Source organism: Phascolarctos cinereus, unplaced genomic scaffold (assembly GCF_003287225.1).
Source record: "Phascolarctos cinereus isolate Bilbo 61053 unplaced genomic scaffold, phaCin_HiC Scaffold_5;HRSCAF=322, whole genome shotgun sequence".
NCBI lineage: Eukaryota > Metazoa > Chordata > Mammalia > Diprotodontia > Phascolarctidae > Phascolarctos > Phascolarctos cinereus.
In genome coordinates, this window is record NW_027555958.1 from 134762340 (window position 1) to 134778570 (window position 16231).

A 16231-nucleotide genomic window follows, 5' to 3' on the forward strand; every position below is an offset into this window, starting at 1 on the left:
GTGACCTAGAAAACTTGGACTCTTGGTTTATATTAAATTGTTAACATTTCTAAGGCTTTTTTTTCCCTTCAGTATCACAAGGGAATAAAATAATGGCTCCCTCTCTCTGGACGAGTATGTTTTTAAAAAACTATTATAATTCTTCAGAAGAAAGATTTCACATAAAGTATTATTTATATATACTTAATTGATTGCTACTCAGCTATGTGGATATAAAAGCCTTAATGTTTTTCTTTTTTGTTTTTTCCAGAAACATATAAAGGAGCTTCGAGCTCATTTTGAAGTCCTTTGAAAGGCATAGGAAGCTGCTTTTTCTGCAGATTAAATGATAAAAGCCTAGTAAATCTCAGTGCTTCCCTAATTTTCAGGTTGCATTTTTGTCTTGGGAAATACAGACACAATGTACAGATTTGTAGATCTGAGGTAGGCTGTGATGTTACACTCTATAAACTTTTCATATACTTCAGTACACAACCAAGATTTGGAGTCAACACAGATGAAATAACAAATGAATTAACAATTTTGATTATAAATATTACGATGGTAATGATAATGTTTTATTTATTAGTGCCCATCACTAAATGATTTTTTATTATAAAAATGTTACTGAAGTGCCCTAAAAAGCAACACAAAGCTCAGAAACAATGACAATCTCTAACTGTCCCATCACCTTCACTAACAAGTATGCATTTCCATTTGCATTAATTAATTACTCATCGATTTACTTCTGTAGTACTTAGAGGTTTCCTCAAAGAATATTTCTGATAGTAATGGGATTAGAGTGGAAGCCTGCACTTTAAACTGACAATATGTTTTCTTTTGAGCAGCCTGTAATCAATGTTTTCATTTTCATGTGTTCCCTCAATGTTTTCTTCCCTGCTCCCTACAATTTCATATTTTTTTAAACTGATATAGTTTCTGGTGCTAGTAAAAGTACATTAATTTATGTACCTCACATCCCCAAGAAGTCATCTTGTGTTCCTTTCCAGACTGTTATCTAGCTTCCTACTCTTCCCTGAAAATGTAACAGACTAAATTTATTAGTAGTTCCCACCTTCCAAATCCTGGATAAGATAATTTTCTTAATATAGCCTAAACTCATATTAGTTTTTTTAATCTGTTTTAGTAAACTGTTTACTTGTATTGAGCTCGCAGTCTACCAAAGCCCCCATATCTTTTACAAACAAACTGCATTCTGGTGGTACCCATCCCCTCTTATACAGAAGTTGACATTTGAGACCCAAATATAGTACTTTTTATTTATCTGTAATTTTTCAGATTTATGCAGAGTCTCTGGTTCAAAGGGTATAGATATGTTAATCACTTTATTAACATAATCTGAAATTCTTTAAAGAAAAATGGTTGCACCACTTCATTACTGTTGGTGTGGTCTTAAAATGTTATGAGAGTGAGAATAATAATGTACTTAGATGGATAAAATCCTTGCAGATTTTTCTTAAACATTCATATATCCCAAATGGAAATATGTACATATTTTGGAATAAATCCCACAAAACACTCAATCCTCCCCCAGCAAGCCAGAAGGAAAACACTAGTGAGTCAACTTCTAGTCCTGCAAGTGTTTGAATGAAGGCCAATAAATTCTCCTATTTTTATTGGCCTTATATATGTTAACAGACATTGTTAGCCCATGAAAAAATTACATGGGGACTCTGTGTGAAAGACAAAACCCCCAAAGTCTTATTTCTTGAATATCCTGATTTTCTTTAAGACTATTTCATAACAATCCCAGTGCAATATTTCACTTGGACTCAGTTCTATTCAGAAGCTTTGAATAGATTCCTCATCTTTATCATTGAAGATATTTACATTAAAATAGCAGGAGGTAGTATTCCTTAGGTATGTTCCTTCTCTTAATAGAACTAAAATGGAAGTCATTGTGTTATCACAAAGGAAGGATTATAGCCCTAGGTGGGGTAGAAGCAGCAGGACTAGAGGAATTCTTAAGAAAGAACTGGTTCCATGCAAATGTCTTTAGGAAAGTGAAAGTAAGGGAAAAGAGAATTACAGCCAACAAATCATGTAAAACTCATCATTTTGAAGTACTCAGTTTAGTATTTTTTTCCCATAGCAAAATACTATCTATGAGGAAAGTTTTTAAACTCATTTTCATATTTTAGTGAGTTTGTTACTTATTGGTGATAGAGTAATTGTGTCTGAGGAATGATGGGGAAAAGGTATTTTTTTCTTTACCCATATATTTGTCCTTGAGACAGATTGACAACCTAAACAAAAAACATTAAATTCAGGATTTTTTTTTCCTTCAAAGATCTGCAAGTACTTCATAGCTTTTACATATATGATATTCCAAATTATGTTTTCTGGAGAGATAGCTACTCAGCCCACTAACACCTTCAAGAAATGGGAATCTACTAAATTAAAAATGTCAGATCATCTGTCCTCTGTCCCAACTCAGGAAGTTGACTATCTTTAAGAAAGCAAATTCTGAAAATGACCCTTATGTGAAGGACTGATTAAGGAAATTAATAATAGCTGACATTTATTTAGTGTTTTAAGTACTTGGAAAGTACTTTACATTCATTAACTTATTTGATCCTTAAAACAGCTCTGTGACATAGGGGTTATTACTAACACCATTTTACAGATGAAAAAATTGAAACTCAATGCGATGTTTAAAAAAAGTCACTTATGAAGTGACTTTTATAAGTAATAGATATCTAGGAAAAGATTACAATCTGAATGATTCCAAGGTTAGTGCTCTATCTTGTATCCCGTGAAGCCTCTCTCAAAATTGATGACTCCTCTGGAAGGGAGGATGCAAATCAGGAAGGTGGGAGTCAGTAGATAATAATGACCAGTCAATCAATCAGTAAAAATTTAATGTGTCTACTATGAGCCAGGCACTGAGCTAAGCACTGGGAATATGAAAAAAGAAAAGCAAAAGATAGTCCCTGCCGTCAAGGACCATACAATATAATGAGGGAGACAAGTGAAAAAATATATACAAAGAAAACCATATATAGAATAAATGGGAAATAATAACAGAGGAAAGGGACTGGAATTAAGAGGAATTGGTGAAAATTTCCTGTAGGAGGTGGAATTTTAGTTGAAATTTAAAGGAAGACAGGGAAGTCAATAACTGGAACAGAGCAGGGAAGAGAGAGCATTGCAGATATGAGAGATAGCCACAGAAAATGACTGGAGCCGAGATATGCAATGTCCTCTTTGTGGAACTGATGGGGTTTTAACCATGGACCCCTAAAAGGCCTTGGACTTTCCCTCACAGCCCAGTCCCTGGCATCTTGCCAAGGCATCTGGGCCCTTAAAAACCACCAGGAGGCCATTGTCACTGGATATAAGAGTATGTTTCTGGGAGTAATTGCAAAGGGGAGAGATTTATTTTAAAAAAAAAAAAAGGAAGCAGAGAGAAGATTCAGCATAAAAGAGCAATACATGTTTTTTAGAAGATAACATTATAGACTATTTTCTCATCTTTGGACACTCCTTCCCACCCTCTACCCCCAACTCTTCAAAGGACCAGAGGGAGGTAATATTCTCATATCTCTTCTTGGGGAACAAGTTTGTTCTTCACAGCAATAATTTTTTATTGTGTTGTGGTCATGGTTGATTTACATTAATACAGTTATTGTGTATATTGTTTTTCTGACTTTTCTTACCTCACTTTCCTTCTTCTTTTCCTTTTTTTCACTTAAAAAAAATCTTTGTTCTTTCTCTGGTATGGAGGAAAGGGAAGGAATACAGGAGGAAATCCAGGAGATGTAGAAACAAAAGATATCAATAAAAAACAATTTTTAATAAATACGTCTTTCATACATCTCTTTCTAATCCCTCAGATACTACCATATTTAGATTCTAATAACCCCTCATTTAAACTAATATAATGGCTTCGTAACTGCCCTGTCTGCTTCCAGTGTCTTTTCTCTTTAATTAATATTTAAATTGGACATTAAGGAGATCAAAATGAAATGAGAGGAAAACCAGGAGGAAATAGTACCATAGAAACGAAGGGAGGAGACAGAATCCTTGTGTTAAAACAAAGATACTGCATAGCAGGTGCCTGTGTCATATTGTCAAAGTGAAGAGATAAAGGGATGTCAGTGAAACTATATTTACATGTATGTAGCATGATCCTGTTCAAATTTAGAAATTTAATAAATATTTTGCAATAATGATGAGAACTATTCTTAATTTTTTCCACAAGTAGATACATATTGTTATTTTAATCCCAGAAGAGATTTCATAATCTCTTAGCATAAAACATTCCACGGCTGAAAAGAGTCAAGTACAATCTGTAGCTTCTTCTCTGGAGCTCAGAATTTGCTTACTATAAAATGACCATGAATCCAGTGCTTTAACCATTACTGTAAGTGGCAACTTGGAGCTAAATTTTATTCTATAGCTATCTAGTCAGTTCATCAGTCAAAGAATCATGGAATCTGAGAATTGGAAGAGACCTTAAAAGGCTTCTAGTTTATTTGTTTTTTTAATTAATTTATTTATTTTTAGTTTTCAACATTCACTTCCACAAGATTTTGAGTTCCAAATTTTCTCCCCATCTTGTCCCTCCTCCCACCCCAAAATGGCATGTATTCTGAATACCCCAAATCTGTCCTCCTATCTATTTCTTCCCCCTCCCCCTTCTCTTATCCCCTTTCCCTTCAATTTTCATATAGGGCAGAATAGATTTCTATACCTCATTTCCTGTATATCTTATTTCCAAGTTGCCTGTGAAAACAATTTTTTTAAACTTTTGTTTTTAAAACTTTGTATTCCAATTTTTCTCCCTTCCTCCCTCCCCACCTACCCTCATTAAGAATGCAAGCAACTCAATACAGGTTATACATGTGTAGTCATGCAAAACATTTCCATAGTAGTCATGTTGTGAAAAAATTAGCATGTTTCCCTTCATCCTATCCCACCCCTCATTTATTCCATTCTCTCTTTTGACCCTGTCCCTCCTTAGAAGTGTTTGCTTCTGATTACTCCCTGCCTCAATCTGCCCTCCCCTCTATCATCCTCCTGCTATCTTGTCCCCTTCCCCCCCTATTTTCAGTGGGGTAAGCTAGATTTCCATATCCAATTTAGTGTGTATGTTATTCTCTCCTTAAGCCAAATATGACGAGAATAACATTCGCTCATTCCCTCTCACCTTCCCCCCATTTCCCCTCCACTGTAAAAGCCTTTTCTTGTCTGCTTTATTGAGATAATTTACCTCATTCTAGCTCTCCCTTTCTCCTTTTCTCTGTATAATCCTCTCTCACCCCTTAATTTTATTCCCAGATATCACCCCTTCATCTTCAATTCACCCTGTGCCCTCTATTTATCTGTCTGTCTGTCTATCTATCTATCTATCTATCTATCTATCTATCTATCTATACATACATACTACATATATGTATATATTTTGCCTCCAACTACTCTAATACTGACAAAGGACTCATGAGTTACAAATACCATCTTTCCATGCAGAATGTAAACAGTTCCGCCTTAATAAGTCTCTTTTGATTTCTCTTTCCTGTTTACCTCTTCATATTTCTCTTGAGTCTTGTATCTGAAAGTCAAATTTTCTCTTCAGCTCTGGTCTTTTCATCAAGAATGCTTGAAAGTCCTCTATTTCACTGAATATCCATTTTTCCCCTGAAGGATTATGCTCAGTTTTGCTGGGTATGTGATTCTTGGTTGTAATCCTATCTCCTTTGCCCTCCAGAATATTATATTCTAAGCCCTGTGGTGGCTTAGTGTAGAAGCTGCTAAATCTTGTGTTATCCTGATTGTGTTTCCACAATACTTGAATTGTTTCTTTCTGGCTGCTTGCAATATATTCTCCTTGACCAGGGAACTCTGGAATTTGGCTATAATATTCCTAGGAGTTTTTCTTTGGGGATCTCTTTCAGGAAGTGATGGGTGGATTGTTCCAATTTTTATTTTGCCCTCTGGTTCTAAAATATCAGGGCAGTTTTCCTTGATAATTTCTTGAAAGATGATGTCTAGGCTCTTTTTTTTGATCATGGCTTTCAGATAGTCCAATCATATCTAAATTCTCTCTCCTGTATCTATTTTCCAGGTGAATTGTTTTTCCAATGAGATATGTCACAATGTTTTCTAATTTTTCATTCTTTTGGATTTGTTTTACAGTGTCTTGATTTCTCATAGAGTCACTAGCTTCCAATTGCTCCATTCTAATTTTTAAGGAAGTATTTTCTTCAGTAAGCTTTTAGACTTCCTTTTTCATTTGACCAATTTTGTTTTTTAAGGCATTCTTCTCATTTGTTTTTTGGACTTCTTTTGCCATTTGGGTTAGGCTATTTTCTAAGGTATTATTTTCTTCAGTATTTTTTTGGGGTCTCCTTTAGCAAGCTGTTGACTTGCTTTTCATGATTTTTTTTTGCATCACTCTCAGTTTTTCCTCTACTTCTCTTACTTGCTTCTCAAAATCCTTTTTTAGCTCTTCCGTGGCCTGGGACCAATTCATATTTTTCTTGGAGGCTTTGGATGTAGGAGCTTTGACTGTGTTTTCTTCTTCTGGTTGTATGTTTTGATCTTCTTTGTCACCAAAGTAAGATTCTATGGTCTGACTCTTTTTTGCTGCTTGCTCATGATCCTAGTCAATTACTTGAGTTATAAACTCTTTGTTAAGGTAGAGGTCTGCTTCCAGTGTGGAGAATGTACTGTCCCAAGCTTAGGGGATTTTGTACAGCTGTTTTCAGAGATACTTCTAAGGACCCGAAAATTTTCAATTCTTCCAAGGTACTATGATCAAGGGCAAGATGTTTACTCCTTTCCAGGACTGTGCTCTGGTCTATGAGTGACTGCAAACACTCTTTTCTGTCTTGGAACTGTGAGGAGAATTTACTCTTTACAGCCACTACAAGCTCCACCAAGGCAGGGCTCCCCCTCACCCCAGGACCACTACCCAGAACTGTGACCCAGATCCAAGCATGGGCAAAGCAAGAGAATCCTGCACCAGCAGAGAGATCCCTGCAATACCCTTCTGATCAGCTACTGGATTCCCCCTCATTCTGCGGACTGGAAGCTCTGGAGGTCGCCACCACCCCAGGACTATGCTTGGGGAATTGGGCTGGGACCCTCTGCTGCGCTTCTCTCTCACCTCAGACACGAACTTTTCCTACTGACGTTCTAAGTTGTCTTTAGCATTAATGGGCTGAGAAGTCTGGAATCCACCATAACTGCGTGTGATTCAGTCCTCTGAGGCCTGCTCCAGGTTCGCTGTGACCCACACACCCACACCAAACTGCATTCATCTTCCAGCCCAGCACGATATACCTTTCTGATCAACCATCCAGGTTGTCTTGGGCTGGAAATTTGTTTCACTCTGCCTTTTTGTGGGTTCTGCTGTTTTAGAATTTTAGAACCATTTTTTACAGGTATTTGGAGGGGTTTAGGGGAGAGCTCAAGCAAGTCACTGCTTTTACTCCACCATCTTGGCTCCATCCCCAGGTTTCTAATTTAGCTAATACTCAAGTAATGAATCATCTCTAAATACTCTCTTTTTTTTGCTTGTTTGTTTTTAGGCAGTTGGGGTTAAGTGACTTGCCTAGGGTCACACAGCTAGTTAAGTGTCAAGTGTTTGGTCTGAGGCCATATTTGAACTCAGGTCCTCCTGACTTCAGGGCCGGTGCTGTATCCACTGCGCCACCTAGCTGCCCCATCTCTAAATATTCTTAAAAATAGTCATCTGGACTCTGCTTGAAGACCTCCAGTAATAAAAAAAAACCTCATGTCTTTGGAGATAGCTGATCCATTTTACTTTTGGATAGCAAACATTGTTATGAAATCGTTTTCTTATGTTAAGCTGAAATCATAATCTCTGCAGCTTTTATACTATGTTTGAGTTTTGGTTTTGCCTTCTGGGGCCCAGTGTGACAAATTTTCAGTGTGATGTTACTTGAAGATAGCTATTATAATTTCATAAGTCTTCTCACGCTAGCCAAATGTCAATTCATAAACATTCAGTAAGCACCTACATAGTGCAAAGCACTGCTTAGACTTTAGGGAAACAAGTATAAACAATGAAGCAATCTAAATTTTCAGAAACCTTACATTCAACTGATCCTGTGTATATGGATCCCATTGTCCTCACCATCCTTGCTGCCATCTTCAGGTAATGGTCTACCTTGTCAACATTGTCCTAAATATGTGGCCTCACCCAAAATTGAATATAATACTCCAGATATGTTCTGACTACCCTCCTTTCCTCAATTGTTTTGAAATTATTTCTATAATGCTGATAATCAAAGTAGTTGTATAAATTCTAAAGAAACAAAGAAATAGATTTATGTAGTTATACACATAGATGTGAATGTATATATGTACATATATCTATGTTTATCTATATTCTATTTCTATCCATCTACCCATACATCTATCCATCCATCTATCCATCTATCTATCTATCTATCTATCTATCTATCTATCTATCTATCTATCTATCTATTTATCTATCTATATATCTATGTATCTATCTATCCATCTATCTATGTATCAGCTAGGTAATACAGTGGATAGAGGGCCGGGCCTGGAGTCAGGAAGACTCATCTTCTGAGATCACATCTGGCTGTGTGACCCTGGGCAAGTCACTAATTCTGTTTGTTTCTTCATCTGTCAAATGAACTGGAGAAGCAAATGACAAACCATTTCAGTATCTTCATCAAGAAAACTCCAGATGGGGTCACATAGAGTTGTATATGACTGAAATGACTGAACAATAACAAAAATCAGTCTCTCTCTTTCTCTCTCTCTCCCTACACACATACACACACACACACACACACACACACACACACACACACACACATCCAAAGCTTCTATCACACCTCCTAAGCAGCTTGATTTTACTTCTGAGATTTGACTTTATGTAATCCCAGAATGCCCTGAGGACTATTCAATAATATATAGCACTTCTGTTTTCAGCCATATCCATAACTGCCTCTTGTCATCCTCAAAGTATTGTACCAACATTAAATAATCTGATTACAGATTCTTTTTGACAGTGGTGTCAAGATAAGTACAAGAAAGTGAATGGAGAGAACTCTTTCCTAAAATTTATTAGTTTAGCACTAAATAGTTATTGAAAATGTGTATAGGAATGGAAAGGTGCTACTTAGTGCTGCTCTGTAAGTAACAGAAATCTGATTCATTCATTGCTGTGTATTTGGTTTTCGTAAAATAGGATTTGACTACAATTATTTATTAATGATTTTTCTACAGGTTAATTAAGAATTGACTGATACATCTGTGAGATTTTTATCAGAGTAGAGACTAGAACAGGAACAAATTAAAAAACAAAATATAAATATAAAAAATATATAAACTTGTAATATAAGCAAACAAATAAAAATATAAACCTAGTGCAAAAGTCAATCTTTTAAGTTACTCAAAATAATGCAGCATCACTGCCTTGCAAAATTAAAATCTGGAAGCATGTTATCCCTCATATGAATAATCAACAATAAATCAAGTTTAAAGTTGTAATTTTCTTTTAAATTAAATGCCTTCCGATTTATTTTCTAATTGCTATACTCCATTACTTCTTTATTTTCCAATGTTAAAAGAAGCCTTAAGTATCTACCTAAAATTGATAACAATTATTGTCTGTGATAAGGATAAACTAGAATGCTTCCTAATAAGATCAAGGGTGAAGCAAGAATACTCATTAGCACCACTCTTCAACTTTGTACTAGAAATGCCAGCTATAGCAGTAAGAGAAGAAAAAGATATTGAAAGTGTTAGGCTAGGTAATGAGGAAGCAAAACTATCATTCTTTGCAGATGATGTGGTATACTTAAAAAATCCTAGAGAATCAACTAAAAGAACTAGTTAAAATAACTAACACTTCAGCAAAATTACAGAATATAAAATAAACCCACGTAAATCATCAGCATTCCTATTTATTACCAACAAAGTTCAGTAGGAAGAGACAGAGAAATTACATTTAAATTAATTGCAGACAATATAAAATATATGGGAGTCTACCTGACAAGACAAACATGAAGATTATATAAGCACAATTACAAAGTACTTTTCAGACAAATAAAGTCAGATCTAAACATTTGGGGAAATATTAATTGCTCATGGTTTGGCCAAGACAATATAGTAAAAATGACATTTCTACCTAAATTAATACTTATTAATCCCACTCCAGTCAAACTACCAAATAATTATTTTATAGAGAGGGAAGAAATAATAAAAAATTTCAAATAGAAGAAAAAAAAGGACAAGAATACCAAGGGAATCAGTGGGGGGGGGGAATGTGAAGAAAGGTGGACTAGCAGTACTAGATCTCAAACAGTGTAACAAAGCAGTAATCATCAAAACAATCTTGTCCTGGCTAAGAAATAGATAAGTGGAAAAGATTAGGTGTAAAATACATAGCTATACAATGCAATAGTAGCAAATGACCACAATAATCTAGTATTTGAAAACACTAAGATCCAAACTTTGGGGAAAAGAATCCACTATATGACAAAAATTCCCTTTTGCAACATGGATAATTTGGAAGTATGTTTTGCACAACCTATATCAAAGTGTTTCCCCTCTCAAGGAAGGGAGAAAGGGGAGGAAGGAAGGGAATTTGGAAATTATAAATTATAAAAAATGAATGTTAAAAATTGTTTTTGCATACAATTATGAAAATATCAAACTAAAAATATTTTTTAAAAAATAAGCCTGATTTAGATTTTTTAAAAGTCTTTTTTTTCTTTTAAATTGTATAAACCTTTAGGAATATTATGAATATTTAGTTATTTTGCACGAGACCTCATTAACTTCAATTTATTCCTTTAATCCTAGACTGAGATTTCTTTGTGTTTCATCTTGTTTTTATGATGTTATTTGAAACAAGTGTTCACAAGATCTTGTTTGCCTAAGTGCTATTTAATCTGACACTTTTTCAAGTGAATCCTGAAGTAGTGAATGCAGTTCCTGAGGTTTCTGTCTGTAGTTGGAGTTCATAGGAGGCCTTTTTAGATTTAGAAAATTGAGGATTGACTACATATCAGCTTTCAGACATGCTTCTGCTAAACACTCATAATTCACTTACTCTCCTACAACTCATTATTCCAAAGGTTTGATTCACTTGTATTCCCACTTGGGTCTTAAATTGCATTTCAAAACACTCCTATCCTTCATCTATTTTCAGAACAGCCATTATAGGTGATGGGAATTGGGCATAAAAATCAATGGTGGGCCCTTTCTAATTTTCCCTCCTTTAAGCACCATCTCAACTACAGAACTTTAGGTTTACTGCCCAGTTTCACAGAATCTGCAGCCTTTCTCTTTTTTAATGCCACTTTATTTCTTTTATGTGTGGAGAGCTGTTTATTTTCATGGTCCAGATATAGTGCTCCTCCCTCCACCTTTTTCTCAGTGATGTAAAAGACCTATATGATAGACTTAAGGCAAATGTTTGAAATTGTGCCAAATTATGCAAAATATGAATTATTTTTTCTAGGAGGAAATTTGCAACATGTTGCATAGGTGGTACCTCATTTATTCAGAATGCCAATATGAATTCATTTCATTTTGAACCATGTTATCACTGTTTCTAATGCAAGGAAACAAAACATAAGAACATTGAATGCATTTTAATAGACATGGTTGATCTTTATGGTATCATTCCTTAGAAGATTCCTATTCATACATGTATTTAAGGATCAAATATTTACCAGACACTATGTGATTCACTGAGGGGTGGGGGAATATGGAGACAAATATAAAATAGTCACTGCCTTCCAGCAACTTAGATTTTACTGGGGAAGAGTGACCTATGCACATTTTAGTAAGCATATATAAAGAGCACTAGCAATTGTGTCGATCCAGACAAATCACATGTATAAGGTGATGTTTCAGCTGTTCTTGGAAGAAAGCTAAAGATCTTAAGAGGCAAAAGTAAGGAGTAAGTACATTCCAGGATTGGAAGACAGCTTGAGCATGAGCATGGATATATGGGACATGGAGTATATGGGGAACAACAAGACAACTTGTTTGGAATATTGAGCACATGAAAGGGTATGGTGTCTAAATAATTCTAATCCATGATTGGCTTAGAAATGTAGGCTGGTGCCATATTGGCCTTCAAGTAGTAAACAATGTGGTTTATATTTATATTGGAGACAGGAAGGAGTCATTGAAAGTCCATGAATAACATAGATGTGATTCAGGAATGTCAGTTTGGCAGCTGTGTGGAGAAAATGGAAGTAGGAGAACCAAGAGAGAGAACTTTCATGAAAGCTCAGAGAAGAGAATGTGGACAGTAGGGTCAAATGCCATAGAGAGGGCAGGAAAGCTGAGACCTAAGCAAAGGTCATTGGAGTTGGCATTTAACAGATTACTGGAGTCTTTAGAGAGAGCAGTTTGAGTTGATAAGGTCACAAACTAAATTGAAAGGCTGAGAAATGAGTAGGAGGATAGGAAGTAGAAGCAAAGATTATAGAAAGCTTTTTTTCTATGATTTCTGCTATGAAAGGAAGGAATTCACATAAAGAATGAAATTTGAGAAATTCATAGGTTCAAGTGAGGATTTTTAAGGATGAGGAGACCTTGCCTTGCTTACAGGCATCAAGGAAGGAACTAGTAGAGACTAAAGATTAATCAGAGAGAGTAGAATTTTGAGCCAAGCTGCTGGAAGAAATAAGTAGGAGAATACAAGTACAAAACACCTTTTGACTGAAATTATAAAAATCAGATCAGATTGGAAGTGTGTTAGGAAATTAACAAATAATGAGCAAGAAAGATTTCTAGGGGGGCAGCTAGGTGATGCAGTGGATAGAGCACCGGCACTGGAGTCAGGAGGACCTGGGTTCAAATCCGGCCTCAGACACATAACACTTACTAGCTGTGTGACCCTGGACAAGTCACTTAACCCCACTGCCTAGCAAAGAAAAAAAAAGAGATTTCTAGGCATCAGTGAAAATCATGTTGCTGTCCAACAATTTGAATTTGCAACAGGCCCATCAATGGTGGCCAGGTATTAATTTTCTTTCTCTCCTTATTTTCAGTTACATTTCTCTACTTTCTTTCATGCCTATGGTAAGATCTTCTTTCCATCTTCAGTCCTTAATCATGTTGCTTTCCTACAGTCAGGTTCTTTCCATGTCACTCCTAATATATATTATACTCCAGAACCTGAACCTGGCACTTTCATCATTTTCCTTCCGTTCAGGTTATACAGCCAGCTCACTCCTGACTATCCCACATTTCCTGCCTGTTTCAGGTTCTTGTTTTGTTTTCCCCTTCCAGGCTAACTGCCTCTCTATCCCATATCTATTTTAATATGTTTTCTCTCTCCTTCCATTTCATATTACGGTGCTGCATAGAACTTTATCAAGAAAGCCTTGAAACAGAACCTTATTTTTATAGGTGTCCTTTAACTTTGTACACATATGACCTGCTCTTCAGGTATTTGATCTTGACTTCTCCTGGTTTATATCTCATCTAGTTCACATTCTTGGCTCCTCTATTCATTCCTTTGGTGTAATTTATCCTTGAGACCCATTCCTGATTTATCCTTTGGCTTTGATGCCCTTTGGTGTTCTTTATAACTATGTTATCTATTTCTGCTATCTTTGTTCCCTTCCTCTTGTCCAGTCCCCATCTCTACATCACCAGACAACTGACACAGCCAACATACATGCCTTGCTCCTGTTACAACTGGCCATTAATTCTGATTGTCTGCATCTTAATGATATGATGTAACGTTAAGTCACTTTGCTTATTTTTCATCTTTTAATTTTGGTCAAGGTCTTATTCTTTTTCTAGAATAAAATTCTATTTCCTCTCAAATGTGAAAATATATTACTCAGACCAATAAAATAAGTATATTATAATGGACATGCATGTAGTAAATAATATTGAAATTATTCACTTTTAGTTATAAGATGTGATTTTTGAAGTACAAAAGTGATAGTAACTTGATAATAAATTAATACCTGATGATGCCCAATATTACATTTTATTCTAACATTGAACAAATTCTTTTGGAATATCATTAAAAACTTAATTGGGCTCTTTAATGAACTCATGAATAGCTATTTCTATCAAAATATCACCCCAACCTAACATACAACTCTGTAGCCTATTACCCAGTTCCAATTACCAGTTCAAGGTTGTAACTATGGAATGGAGAGAAGCAGCAACAGTCATGAGGGAGCAGGGGCCCTACCTGGGTAAGGACCAGAGTGTAGAGTAGGAAGGCAATGACAAGACCTTTCTCTCAATCACACAACCTTGGAAGCACTAAAATCTGCCCAGATCAAGGCACCTAGATCAAGCAACAGAAGTTGAAACTAACCATTTCCCACTCTCCCACCACCACCCTGAGGTAAAGAGTCCAATTCTAATGAAAAGTTAAAAAATAGGCTGGAAAAATAAACAAATAACAAAAGATCGAACATAGCCATTCAAAGCTTATATGGTGGCAGGGAAACTAAAGACACAAAGTCGTCAGAAGAAGACAATAATTTGAAAAGATCTGTAAGCAAAACCTCTTTTAAAAAGAAATGTGGATTGGACAAGAGTTGAAAAAAAATTCCTAGAAAAGCTAAAGAGATAAAAAAAGAGCAAAAAGTTATTTAAAAATCAAATAATACAGGAAAAATTGAGAAATGCAATGACAGTAATGCAAAAAATGAAAAGAGAATTGACTGTTCTGTAAAAGAGGCATAAATATGTGTGTGTGTGTGTGTGTGTGTGTGTGTGCGCGCGAGCGCACACGCACGCATGTGTGGTTGTGAGTCAGTAAATATTTATTAACTACCAACCTGTTCCAAACATTTAGCTAATCACTGAGGATTCAAAGAAAGGTAAAATATAGCCTTTGCTTTCAAGGAGCTCATAGTCTAATGAAAAGATAATATGCAAACAACTAAGTACGAACAAGCTATATACAAGAAAAATCAGAAATAATCAATAGAGGCAAAGCACTAGAATTAATGGGTATCAGGAAAGCCTTCCTATAGAAGGTAGGATTTTAGTTGGGGCTTGAAGAAAACCAGGGAACCTAGATGGCAGAGATGAGGAGGGAGAGATTCCATGTATTGGCATAGCCAGTGAAAATGCCCAGAGTCAAGGGATGAGGTTTCTTGTGGGAAGAAGAGTAAGAAGGCCAGTGTCTGTATCACAGAATACATACGTGTATGTGGGTAATGTATATGAAAACTAGAAATGTTGGGGGAAAAGGGGAGGATAGGTTACAAAGAACTTTAAATGTTAAAATCAAGATGTTATATTTGATCCTAGAGGTGATAGGGAGACATTGTAGTTTATTAAGGGGGGGGTAATATGGTTTAACCTGCATTTATGGAAGATCACTTTGAAAGCTGAGTGAAGGATGGACTGGAATGAGGAGAAACTTGTGGGAGGTATTGCAGGAGACCAGGTGTGAGGTGATAAGTGTACCAGATTGCTGGCAGTAAACAGCCTTCATTTACCCTCTCTAAGGCTGCAGAGGATCTAATTTTGATTCCTAGCATTGTTTGAGCCTATTCCTAACTACTCTTTCATTGTTTGAGACGACTCGAAAGATTCTGCTCTGTCCCTTTCCGAGGATCAAGTCAACAATAATGTCTAAAGAAGTTATAATATAGAAATGCAATAGAACACTATTGTGTATAAAGTTTACAAAAAGGTGTAGTTTAAAAAAACTGATGAGTAAAGTGAGCAGAAACAGGAAAATAATTTATGCAATATCAGCAATATTGTAGAAGTGAGCAAGTATGCAAGACTTAAGAACTCTAATTAATGCAATGGCTAGCCAGGACTCCAGGGGACTGATGATGATAAATGTCATCTACTTCCTGACAAAGAGGTTATGAACTTGATATGCCAATGAGACATTTTGAATTGCTTGACTATGCCTATTTATTATGAGGTTTTGTTTTTGTTTTTGTTTTTGTTTTTGTTTTTGTTTTTGTTTTCTTTCTTTTCCTTCCCTCAGCAGCAGGGGTGAAGGTAGTAGTTACAGACAGAAAATAGATTTTAAAAGTTTATTAATTGAAAAAAGTAAACTTAAAGAAATAAAATAGTTATTAAACATCTGTCCTGATTCCAATCATTTTACAACTCTAGCATGAAGCATAGTGCACATGAATTCAAATTCTTTTTTTTTAATCTTTTTTTTTAATTTTTAGGCAGTTGGGGTTAAGTGACTTGCCCAGGGTCACACAGCTAGTAAGTGTCAAGTGTTTGGTCTGAGGCCAGATTTGAACTCAGG

At 35.7% G+C, this 16231-nt stretch overlaps 1 protein-coding gene across 1 annotated transcript in view; it reads left to right on the plus strand.

The window, feature by feature from the left end:
- Positions 1-16231, plus strand: part of TRDN (triadin) — a 155223-nt gene that overhangs the window by 51132 nt on the left and 87860 nt on the right. The gene's annotated exons all lie outside the window — the stretch shown is intronic.